The 16694-nt window shown below is 38.6% G+C and overlaps 1 long non-coding RNA gene across 1 annotated transcript; it reads left to right on the forward strand.

Annotated features, from left to right (window-relative positions):
- The first annotated feature begins 9018 nt into the window (after positions 1 to 9018).
- Positions 9019 to 13289, forward strand: LOC111609594. Its single transcript, XR_002753203.1, has 3 exons — positions 9019 to 9204; positions 10438 to 10539; positions 13219 to 13289. It is a non-coding gene; the product is annotated as an uncharacterized LOC111609594 (long non-coding RNA).
- The last annotated feature ends 3405 nt before the right edge of the window (positions 13290 to 16694 follow it).

Genomic DNA, 16694 nt, shown 5'->3' on the forward strand with positions numbered 1-16694 from the left:
ACTGTCCCTACTGAACAACGTGGTGGTGGCAGCGTCATGCTGCGGCGATGCTTTTCTTCAGCATGGACTCAGAGGTCCAAAGAACAGGGAGGGACGAACTTGAAGAAAATCTATCGGCGATTTAAAAAGACTCGAGACTGGGACGGAGTCTCAACATCTCAGGATGTTCCAGAGTCCAGAACTCAGTCGAAATGTGAAAAGTGATCTTCATAGATGGTCCAGTCGGACTGAGCTTGAGCTGTTCTGCCAAGATGGACCGGCAGTTTCTGGAAACTGAAAACAAGCAGAAGGCTTCCTGCTGTAGCGGCAGTGAGCAGCTGTTCTACAACGTACCGACGCGGGGCGTCTGAATACAAAGAAAAAAATAATAAAATGGATGGATGGACATAATATGACGTTCAGAGTTGTAATGTGACAAAACTTTTAGAAGGCATTGAAAAGTTTAATGGAGTCACAAGGACTAAATAAGCCAAAATCTTACAGTTTTACATCATGAATAAGGAAGGAAAAGTACAATCTTCAAGTGGATTCAGGTTCTCTAATGAACTTAAACAACTGTTTGAAAGCATCTACTATTTGATGCACCCAAACAGCAGATGGCGCTGTATCCTATCTTCTGATTGAAAGCTGTCTTTCCTGGATATGTCATTGTTCATGCCTACACACCCACACACACACATCTTTGTACTCCCATCAACTCAGATCTTTGTTTTGATTTCCATTGATTTTAGCTGAGAGTAGCACTACTTCAACATATTTTTACTAAAGTAACAGTAAAAATGAATTTGATTTTTTTTATTATTGTTAAATCAATGATTTAATATTTAAAAATCACGTAATCAGATGGACTGAAATATTAAGTTATGTGGAAGGTTTGGTGTTTTAAAGATCAAAATGAAAATAATTCTTATAAATCGTTACAAAATGAGGCAAAACAAACATTTTCCAAATCAGGTTTTATTTTTCCCAATATAAAACTTATTAGACTTTAACAAAAAAAAATGCAGGTCTGATGAATTTTTTGATTAAAACAAGCTCATTGCTCACAACGTGTCGAGTATCCACGACATTTCATCCAGTAAGAGTGGCGATAATTCATAACAAGGTTACTTAAGTAAAAGTAAGAAAGTACAGCATCATAAAAATGCTTCTAAATCTAGATTTAAAAAATTACTCGAGTACCGGTAAGCATAACGGAGTAGATGCAACCAGTTATTACCCAACTCTGTGTTTTTTTTTAACTGCATTCATCAACCATTACCAGTCTGCTCCTAATCATAACCAAAACTTAACTCACTCCATTCCTCTAAGCCTAACTGGTAGAGTGAAGTACACTGGGAAAAAAACAACTAAAGGACCAGGAAAAGTCCTCGATTTCCACAAATGACCTACTTTTGTTGGCAAAAATGTTGAAAGTGGTCCTCTACAAGTACACACACACACACACACACACACACACACATCCATCCGCTCTTAGAGCAGTGAGTGTGTTATTTCCATGGCATGAGGCAGACTCACAGTGAAGTAAGGGTCTAGCCGGCGTTGGCCAGCTACACCCTGTCTGACGACCTCAAACAGAGATCCGTCCTCAGCCTGGAGGCTGCAGGTTCTGCTGGCTTTAAAAACCCAGTCACAAGAGTTGTTTTGTGCTTTCTTGCATAATGTGCGTGACATTAACCTTTTTTTTTTTTTTTTCCCCTCATACTGGAGTTAATTTTTATCCTGTCTACTGTGCGGTATCTTCACTGAGCCATGCAAACTATGCCCCAGCCGGATGTCATCAGTCCCAGGAAGGCAAAACAGGCAGCAGGCTCTCCCAGCAGGCCCCTGTCTTCCCCTCCAGACGCTTACAAACACACACACACACACACACACATACACACACACACACATACACACGCACGCACGCACGCATCCCAGAGCCCTCACACCCGTCCCCAAATACGCCCCTCCTCTGAACAACTGCTCTGACTCAAACGGATTAAAGATGACTCTCTTCTCTCACATTCCCCCCCCTCCTCTCTGTCCTTTCCCTCCTTCACTCTCCCGTTCTCTTTCTCTCTACTTCTCTTTTCTTTCCATGCCGGATGAAAGGCCTCCCAGACACCCACTCCATGCACATACCATTCAGGCCAGGACACACAGGAAGTCTATGTGCTGCGCAGAACAGAGAGAGAGAGAGAGAGAGAGAGAGAGAGGAGTGGGGGGAGTGCATGGTGGTAAGTGGTGAAGGAAGGGGTGGGGGGGGGGCTAAATGCAAGTCATGTGAAGCTCATGAGAACCAACCTACAAAAGATAGGATCTTGTTTTCCTTTTACTAACTCTTTTGCTAACACTGTGCTTCATCTCAGCTCACTGTTCCATTTGAAAATGTATCTTGGCTTTCATAAAAAGTTCCTAAAAACAAAGCTTTGGGTTTAATATTCCCAGAAAAGTTTCATTACACAGAATAAGTGAATATCTTGCGCTGTGATGCAGTTTGTAGTTTGCAGCATTGACTGCATAATAACTTCACAACGAACTTTGGGTCCACCAAGAGCCATGCTACTTCACTAATCCACCATGTCAAATTTATTGTTATTGTTTTGCAAAGTCTGGCCTCTGCAAAAAACAAAAATGGCGCTCCACCGTTTTTAACACAGTTATAGGAGAGATTAGCCTCAGCCAAAATCTGCAGTGGAACTGTGAACAATTGCCTCACGTTGAATGGAGGCCTCAGTGCATTCGTTACTTTTATGGCATACACCGCTTCAACCTGGGTGAATGTGAGTGAGTGAGTGAGTGAGTGAGTGAGTGAGTGAGTGAGTGAGTGAGTGAGTGAGTGAGTGAGTGAGTGAGTGAGTGAGTGAGTGAGTGGGCGGGCGGCAGCCTCAGCTCTGAGGGAACGGCGTCACGTCGCATGCTTTGAATTACTGTACAGTTGCGGCTGGCAGACTGTTGCCAGCCAACTGTCTCTGAGCGGATCAGACGGCAAACATCAGCGCCGGTGGCTCAGCCAGGAGTCCAACTTTAATTCGCTCTTGCTGTCTCTTTCCAGAATACCTTCACTTTTATTTTCTTTTTTTTTTTTTACTGCAGCTCTTTCATCACTCTTTCAAAGATTGAGTCCATCTACTTTAAATCACTTGCCAGATGTATTAATATCCCTTAAACCATTTCTCATTTTGTCACTTGACAACCACGAGCTTAAACATGCTTTATCTGACTTTTATTTAATAGAAGAAAAAGAATATGTGAGTCCAATACTCGGTTGTATTGAGGTGTGGACTTTGGGCCATTTTAGCAAATTCCTGAGGTCTTTTGCAACTACTAAGAGTTTTTTTTCCAGGGTTGTCCTCTGTTAAGTTTCCCATTAACTCTGACCAGCTTCAGCAGCTGTGTTTCCATTACAAATGTGTGCAAAACTTTGTTGATGTTTCACTAATGTCAAAAAAAAAACAACCCAGTTTTGCAGTTTGCGGTGTTTCCATTAAATAAGAAACGCGACTAAAGTCACGTGAATAAGTTTGTTCTCGCGATAAGTCATGAAAAAACTTCCTGCGCCATCATCTTCCTACTACTTCCTGTTGTTTTTCTATCGTCTTTTCTGCCAGTGGTAACATCCTGTTGTTGATCACGTGACTTGTGTGATGCGGATAAAGTGCTCCAGTTGCAGTTTTGCGACACAAACCGATTTCGATACGGCTGAAAAACCACATCATCCCGGCGCGTAAACTTTTTATCAAAACATTTGAGTTTTCTCAAAACTGCCGCGTTTCCGTCAAGCAAATTTATTGTCGTAATTCCAATTTATGTCATTTTATTGTCAGTGGAATTGCAGCTGGTGTCCACACGGACAAAAAGCATTTGCAAGATACCAACCAAGAGCTTTTGTCTAGTTTCTTGTGTAAATTAATTAGAACACCTTAAATAAGATAAAACTAACTTACTAGCAACTTTTCAGCAAAACATAGGACCTTGGATTTAAGTCAATATTAATAAAAAAATGATTTGTTCCGCTGTCAGACAGATTTTTTCACTTATGACACTTGATGTTACCAGTGAAATAATCTACCAGTGGAACTGCTACTTTCCCAACAATATTTAAGGAATTATTGACTTAAAAAAAGCCCCTAAAAATCTTCCTGAAAACTTAATCATAAATTAGCTTTGCCTTTTTACTTGGATTTTGGACAAGAAATTAGACCAAGATCAGATTTTGTGTTCTTTTGCAGTCTAGTTGTCCCACTCGCATGCCATTTTTTACAAGTAACCCAAATAATTTTAAAGTTGGTTTCAATTCACTTTAGCATCTTTTCCCTCGAATGTTTGCCGTCTCTCCAGTTGTGAAGTTTGCATCATGTTGGGGAGGAACTGGTACGCTGCTTAAAACAGACGGCAACATGAGCAAAGAACATTACGTGGAAATATTGAAGCAACGTTTAAAGGCATCAGCCAGGAAGATAAAGCACAAATGGGTCTTGCAGATGAACAATAACCCGAAGCATGCAGCCGAAGTGGTTGTAAAGTCACCAAAGGACAACAAAGTCAGTGTTTTGGTGTGGCCATCACAAAGCCTTGATCTCAGTCCGGCAGGGAGTTTATGGGCAGATCTGAAAAAGGCGTGTGCGAGTGAGGCGGCCTACAAAAACGGGCCCAGTTCTGACAGGAGGAGGACGGGATCTGGCTGGTTTCGGGGTTTGATTATTTGAGTCTGGTTTTGATTATTGTTCTGCGTTTCTTATTGTGATTAGATCAGCCTCGTCTCTGCTTTACTTCAGCTAGTTATTCTAATCCATATTTATTCCTTGTGTCTATGCTTTGCTGAAGTTCGATTCATTTTCCTAGTTCTCCTGTTTGCTCTCCCTGCTGCCATTTTCTCTCTCTCTCTCCTCACACCTGCAACCTGTTAGCCAATCAGCGCCGGTCTATTGTTCCTGCCCTCACTTTCACACAAGGGTGTAACTTTGTGTTGGAAGTTGGTGGGGAGGAAGAGGAGCGGGGGTTAGGAGGTATTAAACATGCTACGAAATATAAATATGTTAAAACATACGTAATCTAATTAATCTATGTCTTTCAGTTGGTGATGGATCTGCTGACAAAGGAACTTTTCTAGTTTATGGAGTCAGCCTGTATTTGCTGAATGCTTACCTACACTTGAAAACAGTTTCACAATTCAGTAATATTTTTTGTGAAGAATTATCAAATAGTTGCCTTTGATTGCCTGATTTTATCAAGTGCTAAAAACATCAACAACATGAGATTCTGTAACAATCAGAATGTTATTAAACTTTTCAAAAATCAGAATACGTAACTTCTGTGTAAACCAAATAAATCCTTGTCAGTACAAACTTTGTATTTTTCAATGATGTGATTTTGACTCCACAGCTGTCCCTCAGTAGGTTGGCCAAACCTTTTTGTCCTGCTGACTCACACATAGCAGATGAGATATGATGCGTCTGTAATATAGCAAATATTGAAGAGGCAAAACCTTTTTTGGGCCTGGTTGGAGCAGTTGGTGAGTAAAGTTACCATCAATGTTACTGGATTCTATCAAATGTGGCTTAAAGCCGAGATGCTGATGTTTGGATGTGTAAAAATATATATTCTCTCTGCTAATAAATCTATAATTTTGTTTCTGTCAGTCCTAGAAACAAGAGAGAACGATGCAAATTTCTCTTTATAATGGCTCATAATTTAATTGTACTTAATAGGAGCCATGATTTAAAATTTAACAAACTTTGACTCCTATTTGCTCTATGAAATATTTGATGATTGCTCTGAATGTCGCCACGTTCTACGAACCAATGATGCAATCTGTCCTGGGAAAAATGTAGAAAAACGGGTGATTGTATTATTACTTTTATCTCTGTCAGCTTAACACCACGCGCAGACTCGTTGCCATGGCAACCTATAAACAACAGTCCCGGGAGCGCAGAGCAAAGGTTACAAGTGCATCAGGAATGAACACTAAAAAACCCCCACAAAAACATTTCCCACACACAAAAAAAGGACGTACAAACACCAAACAGAACATTTTGTTGCAGATTTATGTTTCTGAATTTTCATTTTGCACTTCATTAGGAGGTGATCAATTAGCTAATTTAAACACCTGCACTTCTGATTATCTGTCAGAAAATGTATATGGGTCGCCTTGTTTTTGTGTTAATTGAACCGAAATGCTAAGGTGATAAAAGCTAAGCTAGCATAACTAACCTGCTCTCCACTATCTTATTTTAATTAAAGCTTTTTACTGACCTGTGAAATGTGATTCCTTTAGACCTTGTCATCTCGCTGTGGTAGTGTTGACAATTAATATAAAAACTTTGCGTCCCCTTCTCAGATTCTTTTCTTGATGTGTCATTTCCCCGATGGCCGATATTCCTGATATATCGTAAAGCAGCAGCGCGTGTGGCGCACCGTGAGTCACGTGATGTCCAATCCACTATATCGCTGAGCGGACTTGCCATTTACGTTTTACAAAGGCATTAGCTGCGTTTTGCTCCCGAATTCCTGTTTCTGTTTTGGGTCTGGCTCCCTGTGTTCCCTGTGGTTTTCCTAAGTAGCTGTCAACCTTTTTCTCATTAAGTATTCACCATCGTCTACTCGACACCGCCGTCATCACAGCTGCAGCATGCCAGAGGAGTACTAAGTTTAGTACTGCGAGAAACTTGAGGAAGTTTTAAAGAGGTTATCCCTAATATTGACTAAATTAAGGTTATTATAGTTAACTAAAACTAATGGAATTTTAAACGGAGTAATTAATGGGGCGGGGGGAACCATCGTGCATTTGTAAAACTATCTTAAACATACTGAAATTATAGTCATAGTGTTTATGAACCTCATTCTTAGCCTTTCAAACTGACGTGATATTATTTTTATTTTTATTTTTATTTTTACGCCAGCTGTCTCCAAATTACGGCACTCCATAGTCATCCACAATGGCGATAGCAAAAGTTGGGGGAAAACGCCAGAGTCAGCTGGTTGTTCAACAATAACTGAATTTATTTTTTTTGTTTTGTTTTATTTTATTTATCTTTTTTGAAAATGGCGTCTTCTGTTGAGTATTCATTACTCAATCGATGTATACATAACAACACAGTACTTTGACCTTTTTAAATACTGCACATAAAAAAAATCAACAAAAATATGAAAAAAAAAACTAAAGCTACTTCTTTAACTAATAAAAACTAAGCAATTTTTTTAACCAATAAACTAATTTTATTTTATTTTTTTTAACATAGTAAACTAATTGGATTAAACGAAAGGTCACATCAAAATAAAACTAAGCTACAATGAAACAAACACTGAATTATTATAACGCTGGACCACATGTACGTTAATGTTGGATTTTTCAAACTTTACTAATTAAATCTTTGAATTTAAGTTTGATATAAGCTTATAAGGTGTGAAAGAAATGTGTATGTGTCTTTTTATTGGGTGTGTGTCAATTCTGGCTTCAACTGTAACATAACCCCACACACAGGCAGCCTTTTATTAATTTGGTGATTTCGGAAGTGAGTTGGTTGCACTGGATTTTTTTAAATTTAGGGAAATAAGAATAGAAATCTAGACCATTGAAATGTTTTTCTTTTATGAAAAGTGTCAATATATCCACTTTGTTCCATCCATCACATGAAATCCCAATACAACACAGTAAAGTTTTCTGTTGTGAATACTTTTTGCAAGGGTTCTGTGTTTATGGCATTATTTCCCGTAAATCACACGATATATACACACCACCACACACCGCTGACACCCACACACATTCCTGCAGGCGGCGCACACACACTCGTGCACATCTCTGTGTTTACACACTTCGCCAGGCAGCTAATCTATTTGGCTCCACAGACTAAAGCCTGCCTTGTGTCGAAAAGCTTCTTTAGAGGAAAAAAAAAAAAAAGGTGTGAGTCAGGTGACAAGTCAGGCCACATTACTACAGCTTGATTGCCGCCTTCCAGTGCCCCGCCCTCCTGCGGATTGTGCCCAGGTGTTGCCATGGAAAGTACTGATGACATCACCCTAAAGCCTCCAACAAAAGATAAGCATTCCTCTCTCAATCGTAATCGGATGTGTCGATGCAAAGCCCGACCTAAACCAGACAAAACCAGTCAGTCCTTCTTTTGATCTGTGACTGTGTCTTTTCTCACTTGCGCTGAAGTTTTATTTATATATATATATATATATATATATATATGGGTTATTATAAAGTGCTGTGGAAAATACAGATCTCTTTTGAACTAACTTTTTGTCACACATACATTTTTCAGATAAATTAGTAAAAAAAAAACAACACACACATGTAGTTTTCAAATAAAGATTTGATTGTATAATGGCAAAAACTATTCTAAACACCTTTCTACTGTGTAAAAACATCATAATTCATGAATCTGGTTTTTTGCTTTGTTAAATTTTAGCAGCCACACCCAGGCCTGATTATTGCTGTCCCAGCAGAAATAATTAATCACCAAAATACAACCTGACAATTTGAAATGGGCTAAAAGATCTAAGAAAGCAGCTCAATCTAAGGCAATTCAAGAGCAGACTGGCTGCTGCTTTAAGAATGCACCAGTGATAGGAGTGGAACAGTGCAAGTATTCATACTGTAAATATCCGCTACTCATAAACACTGACAACTATTTGGAGTGCCATTCATTTAGAAAAAACTCGGCAAGATTTTACACATAGCAATTCTTTGTAATTTTCCCTTTAAGAAGTTTAAATCAATTTTATGAAGTATAAAGACTCATTTTAAACACTCAGGTCAATTTTATTTGCAAACTTGCACCAAATGTCTACTTGTTTTGTTAGCGTGTTTTACATAACCCCCCCAAATTTTTTTAAAATTAAATTCCACAATTTTGTAGAGAGGATAACATTTTCCTATGCTATGTATTAAGTAAGTTGTTTTTGTGTTTATTTTCAATATACACAAGTTATTCAGTGTGTGCTACGCCATTTAGAAAATGACACCAAAGCAGAACAGAGCAAAGTCCCAGCTGTCACTGAACTCTGTTTCTACTGAACATGAAGGTTTTTCATGCAGCTACAGCGGAGATAGAAAAGTGGAACATTACGTTGGGTTGTGCCTCTTTCAACAGCAATGTTGCATGTAGTTTGCTTTACACTTAATTGCTTGCTCGTGACGACATCAAGCTGAATATGAACATAACAGATATTAGCCGAAGTCCGAATCCAGCTGCCTGGAGCGTCCAACGATTCCTGGTGAGTCCGTCTGACCAGAGATTTCACAACAGCTGCGCTTTTATCTGACACGACTTGCAAACAGCTTCAGAGTGGTTTTCATTTGAAAATTCCTAAGTCACAAATATTGACCATTTTCATGTGGTTTTATTGTTTTTATTTGTCAGTCAAAGGGGATACCACCTTAACCCATACCTCCACACAGGTCCATTCAGGCCACTTTTCATTTATTTCCTGTGATTGAAGTCGACTGAAGACACACTGAGCCGTGACTTTAAAACCAAAGTACGTACAGAACCTTGATTTTATGACTCGTCTGTGAAATCATAAAAGAGACCACAGCATCTAATGGTTGGTAGGGAAGATTTTTATTGGTTAAGATGATTCAACAAGAGGCAACAGACTGTATAGGCACAAGTGGCCTCCATTGGACAGATCCAGAGAGAAACCAACGGCTGACACAAACAAAGAACTGTCCAGTGGATCCCCAAGACTTTTGGCAAAACGACAAAATAGATTTTATTTTTTTACTTCCATCTATGCTTGCTTTGTTGCTAGATTACTAGAATAACTTGTTGTTGAAGAGGTAGATGTAAATTCTGCTGTCCGGCAGAAAATCATAAAAGAGACATCTATCAGTTTGTGAGATTAATCTCAAGAACATTTGGGTTATGCGGCAGAGCAAGAACCCAAATCTCCCCAGCAGGTCTATCTCTGAATGGTTAAAAAATGAAAATTTACGTTTTTGGAGTGGCCAAGTCAAAGCCTGGACTTGAATCACATTGCTATTGCAAGGCAATAAACAGGCTCCTCATCCTCAAACATTTACATGCATCTGGATGGTTAATACTCCGACAAATCTCTCCAATCTGTCTTCTGGTCAATGTTGAATGAGTTTATTTCTCTTAATAAAATAAATAACCACATGAAAACCTGTTTTCCTACGGCAAAAAAGTTGTTTGCCTGATTTAAAAGGAATCCTTAAGTAGACAAATCCTTTTCAACAGTGCTGTACCTTCCCTCCAGATGTGCTTGCTGTTCATGACAGTTTATTTCCACTATGTTTCTACACGGACTCCCATGACCATTTGTCTTCTGCTTTGGCAGATTTTAGGAACTTGATGTGATATATTTTCCTTCCAGCCACTAAGATAAAAAAAAAAAATCTGTGTTTCAAAGATTCTCCAAGAAACACACGAACAGTCGCCGATTCTTCCAAACGGATGTCTAAGAGTCGTTTGGTTTGATTAACAGACGACCAGAAAATCTCATCCGTACATTTTGGATTCCTGGCCACGGTTGCTGGCGATCATGAAGACGATTGAGATCGGGGAAAAAAACTGGTTGGAGTTTGAGGTAAGAAGTAAAACACTCGTCTGGGACTTATTCGTAGACGTTTGATGTTTCTTTCGAGTCCAAATGACATGATTGATCTTGGGGTATCTGATTGTTCTCATCATGAACCGTGTCAGGGCGCGCTCCCAACGTTTCCAACACATTTTCATCAGAAGTGGAAAACGATGTGAAGGAAGTCAACGACACTTTGGTTTTGTCTATTGGCTAGTTTAGTTATTTCAATCAACTTTTATTATTCAATAATAAGCAAAAGATGTTGGTGGCAACATAATTGTTCCTTTAACTGAACCCTTATGCCCATGTATTGTAGAGAAAGTCATTCTAGTATTGCAGAAAAATTAGCTCTTTAATTTATAATCATTTGGGATTTATTTAAGAAAAAACATGTAATAAACCATCAAATAATCAAATTCGTCCAGCTCAAAAATCAAAGGTTCACTTTTTATTTATTTATTTTTATTTTTTCCCGTTTTTGTGCAACCATGTAAGTTCTCAGGAACCCGAAAAATTGAACCAGATCAACGAATTAGTGTTTATTAATAGCATCATGCATGGAGTTATTGAAGCTTTTAAAGTGAACGAAAGTAAAACTTTAATAGCTTGTTATTTTTCTCATTTAAGATTTAGGACAAAATGATACTCTAGCATTGAAACTAGAGTACCAGGTCACTCAAGGTAACAGGGTGAAACGGATACATTGATGTTCCTTGCAGATCATAACAGATGCTATTACAGTAACAAGACTGTAATGTTAGTTGTTTTTTGTTTTTGTTTTGTTTTTAAATCCCAGGAAGATGTTATCTGTAGAGTGAAATATTATTGTTTATTTATTTACAATCATTTAGAGAAAGTTTTAAATTAATTTGCATTATTCTGGTAGTAAGAGCAACAGGGACTAACAGTGACGCGTTTCCCTGCTTTTCGCCATTGAATGCTATCGAGATGTCACTTAGTTTAATTCCGATTGTTTATGCAGTCCCATTCATATAATCTCCCAGCACTTTACAACACAAATAAAACAGTTTCTGGTCATTTACGTAATCGTACATATTCAAGGTTCTGTTGTTTATATTCCAGTTTAAATATATGGAGAAACATCAAAATAAGTGACAAATATGTGGAAAACTATCTAATGCCCACTATTAAGCACGGTGTAGGATCAGAGGTTCTGTGGGAATGTTTGTGAGAATTTTAATAAAGATTAAACTTCTTTCTTTTTAATAACTATAGACTCTGTTAGCAAACTGAAAACGGGTCGTCTCTGGCTCTTTCGATCTTTTGAGCTTCACGTGGAGCAGGTGGCACTGAGCTCAAATTGAAGTTGGATTTTTTTTTTTTAAACTTTTGATAAGGACAAAAAAAAAAAAAAAAAGCAACCTTCATGTCCATGTATGATTTTCTGAATGTGATCTTTCTCGTCTCTATATACAAGCTCTGGTCACTGTCTGCCACGGAGCAATGAGCTCCATCTGACCTGCAAAGATCTGACTCATCGTTGTTTATTACGCGCTCAGGTTGGATGACCAACCTTATCTGCTGGCAAACTGAGTCATCGGCATATCTTCGTCTTTAATGCAGCTCTCTGTTCGCTTCCATCATGCCTTCAGGCCTACGTTACCCAGAAACATGCTGGAGGCCATTGTTTTGGTTCTCAAGGTTTATTCCTACAGTCTGTTCTGTTAGACGTCAAATAGTTTTAAACTGTGGTTTTTGTGCTGCTGCTTCTCTTGGCCATCTTGCAATCGTGCAAAAAGCTCAGTAGCTGTGTTTCCATTTGCCATACGATTGCACACTTTGTCATTTCAAAAATACATTTGCTCAATGGAAGCATGCCAATTTAAAAAAAAAACAACTCGTTTCCCATTTAAAAGGTTTTGGTGTTAGAACGTTGTTAGTTGTTTGTTTTTTTTTGGCCGTATCAAAATGTGTTTATTTCGCAAAACTGCAATGAAAACAATTTTTTCATCACACAAGTCACATGATCACCAACCAGACACTGCCACTGGCGCAGGCCGTAAAGGAGAAAACAGGAAGTGGTAGGATGGTGATGACATGGCATGTTGTTGACTTTTTTAATGACATATCGATTGAACACACTTAATTATGTGTGATTTTATTACGTTTCTTAGTTATTGGAAACACAACAATGGTGAAATTGTAGAATACGTTTTGCGTAATGGAAACACAGTTAGTGAGGCCTTTACAAGTTTTATGAAGACTTATAAATAAACAAACAAACCAAAACAGCATGGAGACGATTCACTTAGAGCACAATCAACCTTCTTCCATGGATGCTGGACAAGAGGACAAGATTGAGGAGAAATATTGAATTAAAGTTCTCTCTCTCTCTCTTTCTCTCTCTTCCTTTCTTTTCTTCTTTCTTTCTTACGTTCTGTCTCTCCATTCTCCGCCATTGTGAAATGTTACAGGAGAAGAAGTAGCTTCCTTTTCACATAAATGGGTTGTAGATAACATGAACAACATGGGTTTCTGTAACTACGGCAACACTGGACTTTCTTTGAAATTATTTCTTGATGTGTATTTTTTTTAATTATTTTTTTCTACTACTTTAGTAGAAACAATAGTTGTACATGTTGCTCTACGCCCATGTCAAATGTGCACGAAATGCTTTGTTACATTTGCTATGATGTACATTATTCTTAAGTTTTTTTGTTGAAGGTTAAAACCTCGGAGCTGAAGCTGCGGAGCATCAAAGAAAAACACAGCAACCATTTTGCGCCCAGTTTAACATATAAATAAAGTAAGTTGATGATTACCAGCAATATCTGACTGTTTCCCATTTGTCTTACACTTGAGACTTTCTTGAACTGCGTCGCGTTTTGACGCCTCTTGGAAGAAGAAGAAAATAAGTCTCAGCTCAGTCGGGTCCAGACGCTTTTCCCCCGCGCAGCTGCTTCACAGTTCACAATTAAGCGTTTGTGGCGGTGCGAGGATTTGCTGCGCTCTTCATGTGACAAATACTCAAGTCTCTGATTTCTAGGACGTCAGCATGCTTTCTGTAAACACAGACCGGGGCGCCATTAGGCCAGCTTTGTTTGGCTCGGTGTGATAGAGAAAAGGCAGCATAATGAGGGGGTCTGTTAGCCGCATTAGAGCCCATTCTCTGTGTGAAAGAGGCTTAAGTCCACATAAAGTACATTCCTTCCCTCTTTTATTAACCTCGCATTCACCGATTCGCTTTCAGCACTTTGTGGGCAACCGAAATACGACGCAGTCTGGTTTGTTTTGAGCCAAATTATCTTTAAATGTGAATTGTCTATGAACATATCATATTGCTGCATACCTGTGTAATCCTGGTTGGCATTTTAATTGGTTATTCCAAGTTTCAATTTGCATAAATATAACTCAAAGAAAAGAAGACTAAGATTTATTTTTACTAATAAATTTGAGCGTTGAAGACTAGTAACTTTTTAACTAAAGTTCCTTTTATTAATATTATGCAGGGGTCAACAAACTGACTTCGTCATTATCTGCTGTGATTATTCCAGTGTAAGCAGACAAGGCTATATTGTGGTTTGGTGATGTCATGCTGACAGCAGAGTTTTTAAAATTAGACTGACAAAAATAAAAGTAAACCAAGAGGCAATTTGGACTAAACGCTTTAATTCACTGTCCACTTTCATTTCTTAAACGGTAACTCAATCATTCCTATAATATTTGATCATCTTTTTGTCGGAAAATAAGTTGTCTTTTAACATTTACCTTTCTATACTTTTACTCAGGCAGTAACTTGAGGCAGCCATCAGAACTGAAGCCATCTGAGGTTAAACTGACCCTATTAAAAATAACTTAGCAACTTTTCGATAACTGCCACAAACATACAATGTGTCGCTATTGTTGCTGAAGAATGTGCCTTTGCAAAAACAATCATACCCTTGCAGTACTTTTCCTACTTTGCAGAGTTAAAAAGATATATGTGACTGGCATTGTATATATTTCAATAAAAAGTAGACTAGCTGATTTATTTCATTATTATTATTATTAATATATGTTTGTATCTGGCATTCATTTGGATTTCATTTCCTGATTAAACACTTTGAAGAAACTTTTTGCTGCTGCTATAAGAGTTGACCAACTTTGTTTAGCTCAAACTTTTTAAGTTGATTTTATTTCTGGACTGTGTCGTCGTTTAAACCAGTCAAATCAGCTCTGACTGTATGTTCATGGTTGTTGTCCTGCTGGAAGGTGGCCCTCAAGCAGAGAATGCAACTGCTTCAGGGTCAAGAAAATAATTGTCAGATTAATCCAGATTTATCCTTTTCCTCCCGTTTCACAATCATACACTGGAATGTGTTGGTCTACCTCTTCAAATCCCCCAACAATATGTGTAATACAGTAGCTCTAAAATGACTAAATGTAGAAAACCTCCACGAGTTTGAGTTCTTTTGCAAAATAGAGCAAAAGAACTCTATATTTCAATTATTTATCGAAATAAATCATTTAAAAAGTAGAGAACCAGACTCATTAGCTGGTGGAAACACGATGGGAGCCCCGACAGACTAAAACCGTGGAGTTTAAATCCATAGGGGCTTGCGAAGTCTCAGTCGCTCTCCCACACAAGCAGGCTACTAATCCACTTATCCTGGAAATGTATACATCATGAGCCACACAGTGTAATTTTAGTCTCTTTGTTAAAGTGTGTCTAATTGATAGTGCAGCTTCTGTTGCTGTCCCGCTCCAGTCGTCCTCATGGTCGACAAGAATGTCAACAAAATCCTCCGGTTCTGTCAGAGCTCAACGTTCACAGAGCCTGGTGATGTTGTTTGCTACCGCAGTAGGCTTTGCATTCACTTCAGCCTCTTTTCCAATCGCTAATAACTGTCTTAATTGAATTGCTGCGAGCGACATTAGAAGCATAGACAACACAGTTAAATCATTACAGAAAGATTAATATCCACATGCATCCACTGTTAAAGGAGCAACTTCTGCTTGTGTTTTCCGCTGCGAAAAATTTTTTACTGCAGGGCATTACTTCTAAGTTTACAGTATTATGAAATTGCAAAATCTCTTTGGTCAATATGCGATGCGTAGCTAATGAATGAAACGTTTTTATAGTTCTGAACATTCCTCGTGTTCAGCTGCGTTCAAAATAAATCAGTCGTACGACACTGACCAGCTCAATCACTGTTTTTGATTCTATATTTCTACATTTCTAAATTGCAAAAACATTGCAACTTACTGGTATGCATAGCAAAGTAATAAAAACAAACAGACCAGCCAACCATGAGCGACTGGATGGTTCTACCATATTTTGATTGAAAAGATGATTAGGGAGAGAAAAACCTATAAGGAAGGATCAATATCAGATTTATTGATAAGTTTGTGGACACAAACCTCCTCTCTGCTAACAAGCCTGTCATGAATGCTCAGGCTAGTTAGCATAGCCACTGTAGATGGCGGTTAAACGGTTTTCCTGTAGCGGTAAGTTTTTTTTCTCCACAATTAGCATATTTAGCAGCGACTACAAAAGGTTGATTGACAACTCTAAGACCCTCCTCCTGACTCTGATTGGCTGTTTTTGAGCGGGAGCGATGCATTTCTGCAGAGCACTGGGAGGAAGTGGAGGAGATCAATCTCGTCACAGATTGTCTTGTGTCATACTCTCACGACATGGTGACAGTTTATTGAAAAAACTTATTTTTTTAATGACAGTTACATACTGCAACTTTACCGTGTCACTTCTTTTTATTGCACATCTGGGATCATAGATTTGTTCGGGGGCATCAAACTCACTGAGGTAGTCGTCGTTTCGCCTTTCGCCAAAGAAGAAATGCTCTTAAAATGTGTCTTCCAACAAGCCGACCTCAAACACAGCAGTGATCTCTATTCCAGACCAGCAGCGTTGGTTGTTGTTGTTGTGGCGAGGCCGGCCTGATTTCCAGACTATGATGATCCCAAAAGAAAACATGCAGACTGACACCAAACATGCAGCGTTTGCAGCTAAACCAAGAAACGGAGCAGAAGTGTGGAGTGTACTCCAACCCTCCTGGGTCGGTTGACCTGTTTGCTGCTGCTGCAGGTTGGTTGACCGTATGCATGTATTCAAAAAAACATCCACAACCGCAAACAAGAAAGTCATATAAAAACATGCATCTTATTATCATTATTATTATTTTTACCTCCTCCTTGTTTCT

Source organism: Xiphophorus maculatus, chromosome 8 (genome assembly GCF_002775205.1).
Source record: "Xiphophorus maculatus strain JP 163 A chromosome 8, X_maculatus-5.0-male, whole genome shotgun sequence".
Taxonomy (NCBI): Eukaryota; Metazoa; Chordata; class Actinopteri; order Cyprinodontiformes; family Poeciliidae; genus Xiphophorus; species Xiphophorus maculatus.